Source organism: Eucalyptus grandis, chromosome 8 (assembly GCF_016545825.1).
Source record: "Eucalyptus grandis isolate ANBG69807.140 chromosome 8, ASM1654582v1, whole genome shotgun sequence".
In the NCBI taxonomy this organism is placed as follows: domain Eukaryota; kingdom Viridiplantae; phylum Streptophyta; class Magnoliopsida; order Myrtales; family Myrtaceae; genus Eucalyptus; species Eucalyptus grandis.
This window is the reverse complement of record NC_052619.1, coordinates 72,618,849-72,625,041: the sequence shown is the minus strand read 5'-3', so window position 1 is coordinate 72,625,041 and position 6,193 is coordinate 72,618,849. Positions and strand designations below refer to the sequence as shown.

The 6,193-nt window shown below is 40.9% G+C and overlaps 2 pseudogenes; one reads left to right on the top strand and one right to left on the bottom strand.

Annotated features, from left to right (window-relative positions):
* On the bottom strand, window positions 1-1,872 carry LOC120287523 (annotated as a pseudogene).
* A 1,882-nt stretch (window positions 1,873-3,754) lies between these two features.
* LOC120287522 lies at window positions 3,755-4,839 on the top strand (annotated as a pseudogene).
* The last annotated feature ends 1,354 nt before the right edge of the window (window positions 4,840-6,193 follow it).

Here is a 6,193-nt window from a genome sequence, read left to right as displayed (position 1 = left end):
CAATAGAATTTTTTTCGAATTATTCTAGGGGCAACCATAGTGAAACATAGGATACAAGAGCATCGGATCATTAATTTCCGCTTTGTGCATCAATGCTCCTAACAGGTCCCTTAAACCATCTTTGGACATCAAAGACCCATCAAAGCATTATCATACCTAAACCTGCACCTTAAGCAACCAGTACATAGTTGAATGTGTCCAAAGTAATGGGACACAAAAACAGCAGAAGAAACACTAAGTAGATATAACATATCCACATAAACGCTATCAACCAGATTGTTCTACTTGCATTGCCCAAGTAAAATGGCCGGGATTGAAATGCTTCTCTTCCATGACCATCCTCACAAATATCGGGACCGCGTGTCCTCCAACCCATCTTATCATGCATATGGAAGTTATGGCAGTCAAGGTTACATTCACTCTTAATATTGGAATTCCAAGTAGAACGTAGATGGCTGGGCAGAGCCATACTACATTAGATGGGACTTTGTGCTTTGGATGCACTTTTCACCATATCGATGAAGTGGGATGCCCTTGTCTCTTGAACACATATACCTGAAGAGAGCCTGAAACTTTTCAGATGGTGAAGCGTAACAAAGGAAAAGAGGAATAGACATCGACCATTCTTGCTGCATTGGTAGTGATGGAAAGCCTGTCAAAAAAGAATGCATCAGAGTATTTGAGCAGGAACAAACACATCCGCCATCTCATTGATCGGATCATATAGATAGTCGAAGTCCTGAAAGTATCGACATGCACAAAATAGCATAATACAGCAAAAACAAATGGACCCCACGTGGGGCTGTTAAGATGCGCAGCCCAAAAATAAAGGGAACCAATCGTATGTTAAAAGTTCACTAAGATAAGATCATTGAAGATCATGAAAAAGCATCAACTCCTTCTTCGAAAGAAACCCTCCAAATAGCATAAGTAAAGCTTATATCAAGGAAAATGAAGCATTTAGTACTTTGGAGGACTTTGTTCCCAACTTCCTTTAAATTCTGTCAGAAAACAGACCAGCAACTAAGTTTCAACAAAATGGTTTTACATGCACCACTTTCCCTTCTAAGTGTTCTTGTTAGTTTTTTAGGGTCAGTTCTACTATCGTCTCTTGAAACGGAAGAACAAAGAATCTCCGTAAGGTTCAAATTTGCCAAACATTTCAGCTAAGGAAGAAGCTTTGCAGTTTGGAGTTACACCAGCATAACTCCCTGTATCCTTTCTTTCTTTCTTTCTTTCTTTTTGGGTCAAAATTCATGTAAGATGGCATGACTAGAGGAGTCTATTTTAGACCCAAAATAGAAAAGATATATCATGATGCTCAGATAAATAATATTTTTTGTTAAGAGTAATGACACCACCTGCATGACTTTCAAACAAGTTCTCAAGTGTCATAAGGTACTAAATGCACAAACAAACTATCCTAAGTTATCACCGAACACTTCAAAGATAATACTAGATTGACAGACAAAGATAGCAAAAAATAAAAAGGAGAACAACTGGCATGGAACAAACTACGAAAGAAAAGCAGATTTAAGCCATTGCGATCCCGCCAAACCAAGTGAAGAACGAAATTACAACCCATCCCCAAACCATGCTTGTAGGTCCTGCATACAAAAGGCTTGATCTATACAGAGGAGTGACCCCAGAGAACAGCGTCATCGTTGAAAATGATATTGCAAGAGTCTTGAATAAAGTCTGCCACCACAAAATATTTAAAAAAAAATTATATATATTTTTTTAAGAAACAACTTTTTATACAATTGAAGTGTGGAAAAAGAGGGGCAATATGCTAAAAATCGAAGTTACCATCTCTCTTCTGAGCTCTTGCTTGTAGCCCAGTTCATTAAACCGCTTCTCTCCAGTGACCATTTCTACGAATTGGTTCTTGCCCTCTGCTGCTTTATTGTTGACCCCATGTTGGATCAAAAGATTTGTAACCTTGTTCTTGTGTTCAAGATCATCTTCAAATTGTTAAAAACCAAATTTGCAGAGAGAGAGAGACAGAGGAAAGGAGAGGGGAAAAGGGGGGAAGCATTGACTCGTGGAGATTTTCCAGAATATGTAGATATGGACCATCATGTTCTAGTGATTTAACGCATAACCTGATCATAAGAAACATACCCAACCAGGAAAAAAAAAAAAACCGAAACTGCCGAAACCACACACTGCGGACCTGCCAAGAAGCTGAAACATCCTCCATCAAAATTGGACATTTTTCCCCAAAGCCAGAAGAACTCCTACTCTCAACTTGCTTATCCATTACGTTGCCAATGCCTCCGTTCTCATTTCTCAACTACAAGTCGCGGTTCAGCATTTAGCAGCCTCGAACGAAAGCCAGAAAATAAAAAATAAAAAGAATAGGACGAGAACGAGAACTTTACCCGACTAGCTTACACCCCTTCGCCCGAAGATCCTTGAACCTCTCCTGCGAAAAAAACAACAAACCAACCTCAGACTCCCCGTCAGACCAAAAAAAAAAAACCTCAGACACCCCGATTCCTCGAAACGAACCCAAACAGCCGTGGCGCCCGACCGCGATGTGTACTCACGTGATCGGTGGAGGAGATGACGTGGAAATCGGAGAGCCCCTTCCTGGACGGATCGCAGCAGACGAAGACGTCGGCCCCATTCAGCTTGAGCGCGTCGTGGAGGGCGTCGAACGGCTCGGGCGGCACCAGGTTCCTCGACATGAACACGCTCGCCCCCCGAGAGTACCGGAAACGCCCCGGTCCTAGCCCGGACATTCGGCTCTGTGGTAGGGGTAGACGCGTCTTTTCGCCTGTCGGAACGCAGCCCCGTCGGGCCGTCGCCTCTCTCTCTCTCTCTCTCTCTGTTCCCAGGAATTTACAATCTTGCCACGTTTCGGCGGTTTTCGGACATCACAATGAAGGATAGCATTTTCCATTTTTGAATATTATTATGATATTAGAGATTTTCATATGAACATAATTATATTTGTTAATAAAGAAATGATTTCATCACATAGATAATGAATTCAGGATATCTGTATTTGAAGAAAAAATTTATGATAGAAGAAAATGCTTTCGGAAAAATTATATTTTTAGAATAATGATTAATTTTCCTCTGTCACGCAGCCTGCCCGCCACCGGTCTTGCCGGCTGGCTGCCGTCCACCGCTCAAGGTGCCGCGCTCGAGTTCCCTCTCTCTCTCTCGCGCGCAACCAACACCACGGTCTTGCGTCTCGCCGTCCGGTCGCCATCCGCCGTCCGCCGACCCAACTTCGCGCTTGAGGTACTGCTCTCGTTTTGGCTCGATTTTCTTTCGCGGGTCCACCGCCTCTGATTTCGCCGTACAGCTCCTGTTCTCGTCCTCAGGTCTCGTTCACGAGACTGTTCATTCTTGTTTTTCACATCATTCCATTTTTCGTGAAACAAATGTGATAAATTTTTCTGCGAGGACCGGATTGTAAGAGTCGATACGGTGGAAATCGAGTGGAGGTTGAGAACTTGCCGATCTCCGTTTTTCCCTTTTTTCCTTCTCGTCTGAAGAGTGACAAGACAAAAGTCAAAAACCATCTACTCTCCTTCGCTTGAGTTCCGTTCAAGGACAAGAGCACCGAGTTTGCGTCAAATCTCCTCATTCCGATTAAAAAATTTTGTGTGAATTAACTGTTAAATTCTTCACATTGATCTGGCTTCATAAAGTTGGTAAGTCTCTCTTTAATTGGTATTGTAACGCACTTTCTTTCATCAGTCGACGCATCTGGCGCTCGCATTCGGTTTAATTTGAATTTGACATATACACTCTTATGCTGACATGCTTGAGCAGAGGTAAAGGGTTTTACTCTCCCCCATGTCACATGCTGAGTGTCCGTGGGTTTAGGATCTTGATCGATTGTCCACTAGACCTGTCTGCTCTCCCTGTTTTCGCCCCTACACCTCCTGGATTTTCTGCTGTGCAAGATGAAGAAGATTTGGGACATCCGGTTGATGAATCCGATGGCTGTAAATCTGGGAATGAAGAGAGGGAGAGTACTTAGAAACCCATGAATGTGAACGCTTTGATTCGTTTCAAACCGTGGGACAAAACTGTGGCGAACCAGCACTTGTGGAATCTCTCGTTCATTGATGTAGTGTTGATCTCGAGCCGCACTGGGATGCTTGGGTTGTTGTTTCTTACTTGAGCGAAGGGCTTCTCAGCAAAAATAATCTTCGTCTCACTGATTGAATTTGAAGTAATTTTTATGTATATGGTTGAGTGCTAGTTTAATTATCGCTTGGTCTTGGGCTTGTGCGTGGAAAGATTGTGACTTGCTTAAAGATTTGTCCTTTTACCTTAGGTATATGTAACAGAGGCGGCAGCAAAACTTGGGAAACTTATGATGGAGTACCTTGTTTCAATGCATGAGGAATTCAGTAGTCCTCACTGGATGAAGTGGGAGGAGCTGGAATCACTTCTGCATTGAAGGGGATAGTATTGGGCACTTATGGGATTGAGCTTTTTGCATGGATGCCATTGTATAGGTAAGGAGCAGCCTTCATGTAGAGTTCTGTTTTGTAGCTAAATCGCAGACAAGATGTGCCTTGACAGTTTATCATGGCTTAGATCCTCATTGTAACTATCTGCAAAGCACAAAACTCCCTTAGTCAGGATAGAGCCCAAGCTTTTTAATGGGCATCAGATCCAGATTAAATTTTGATGTTGGGGGTTTGTCCTGCAGCCAAGGCTCAAAATGCCTTTTCTTGTCAGATGACTTTCTTGATACGTCATGCATCTCTAAATTAAATGCGTAAAGCCTCACATCTCGTGGTCAAAAGCTTTGGCCGTTGAAGATTATGAAGTATTGGTATCCTTGCATTTTCCGAGTTGTGATCACGCTTGTTTCATACTACATTTTACCTTTCTTCCTAGAAACTGCATTTTCGTTTGTTTGATAACCTTTTAAGCGATAGTGATGAAGAGCGCCTCTCGGTGCAGCTAATGTAGAGGATTGTGTTAAGAAGGTTATAAGACTCAAATAAGCAGAGGTGGCATCCTATAATGGCAAGATAAATGTCAAACCAATCAGCACCTGGTTGGAAATAGGAGCCTGTTATTGGACAATAAGATATCTAGATAGAATGATAAGATTTGTCTCAAACCCTGAATTTGTTCCTGATCATACTTTGGAGTTTAATTATAGCACTCTTCTATCATGCGATGTACTAATATATTCAGATTTTTCATCCTAGATATTCTGGAAACAGCCAACAAGGGGAGTAATTACACTGCTCCTGAGGATTCTTTAACTTTGAGGCAACCCGTTTTATTGAGTGTATCTCCTCTTGGGTTGTGAATACTATGGCCAAATGCATGGTTGTATAGTGTAGTACCATATGATACTTCCGGCTCTTCGTTTTTTCTATTATGGTAGATTTTGACACTTGGCATCTAATAAATTAAGTTATGAGTTTACTGTGATGAAACTAGTGATTTGGAGGAGCTCTTACTTCATGCTGAGGAGAGCTAAGAGGAAATGGACAAATTGAACTTTATATGCTCCTGTGCACTTGATGTTGTTAAGCCGGTGATTCGGTACTCATTCCTATAGGACGACTTCGAAAATCCTACAACTCTTGGAGCAAATATCTATTTGCCTAGGAAATCACATTTTAATGTATTTCATTGGTTTGCCTTTAAAATTTATACTGTGACATTAGTCTTTTCTTACTTCAGTGGATATCAGATAAAGCTAATACTTCAAGTATGAAGTCCGAATTTCACTTGAAATGAACATGAACTTAATGATGGTGATTAAAAAAAAAACCGAACTATTTGTGTTCCTACGCAAGAAAATCACCTAGACCAACTTTATTGTTATTGTTTTGTTTTTTTTTTTTTTGGGGGGGGGATGATGAAAATAACCTAGACTGAACCATATGCTTATGTTGTTTGTTATAGTTGCACCTTCAAAAAAAGTCAAGTGAACAATTAGTATGCTATGTTTAAACTATCTGCTATAATCTTGAACGAGTTATATGTTGATAAAATAGTTATTTTCTTTTTCACATGTTGCTGATTTGGTTTTTTAGTTATTAGAGTTAGTGGAGTCATGTGTGTTGGTTATCCTAGTTTTTAGGTGTTAGTGGGGCAAGTGCTTTATGGAGAACATGGGTAGTTATGGTGTGTTTTACGTTATGTATTTTGTCTTTTATAAAAGACTTGGTTGCTTTGTACGTAAGATGGAGTT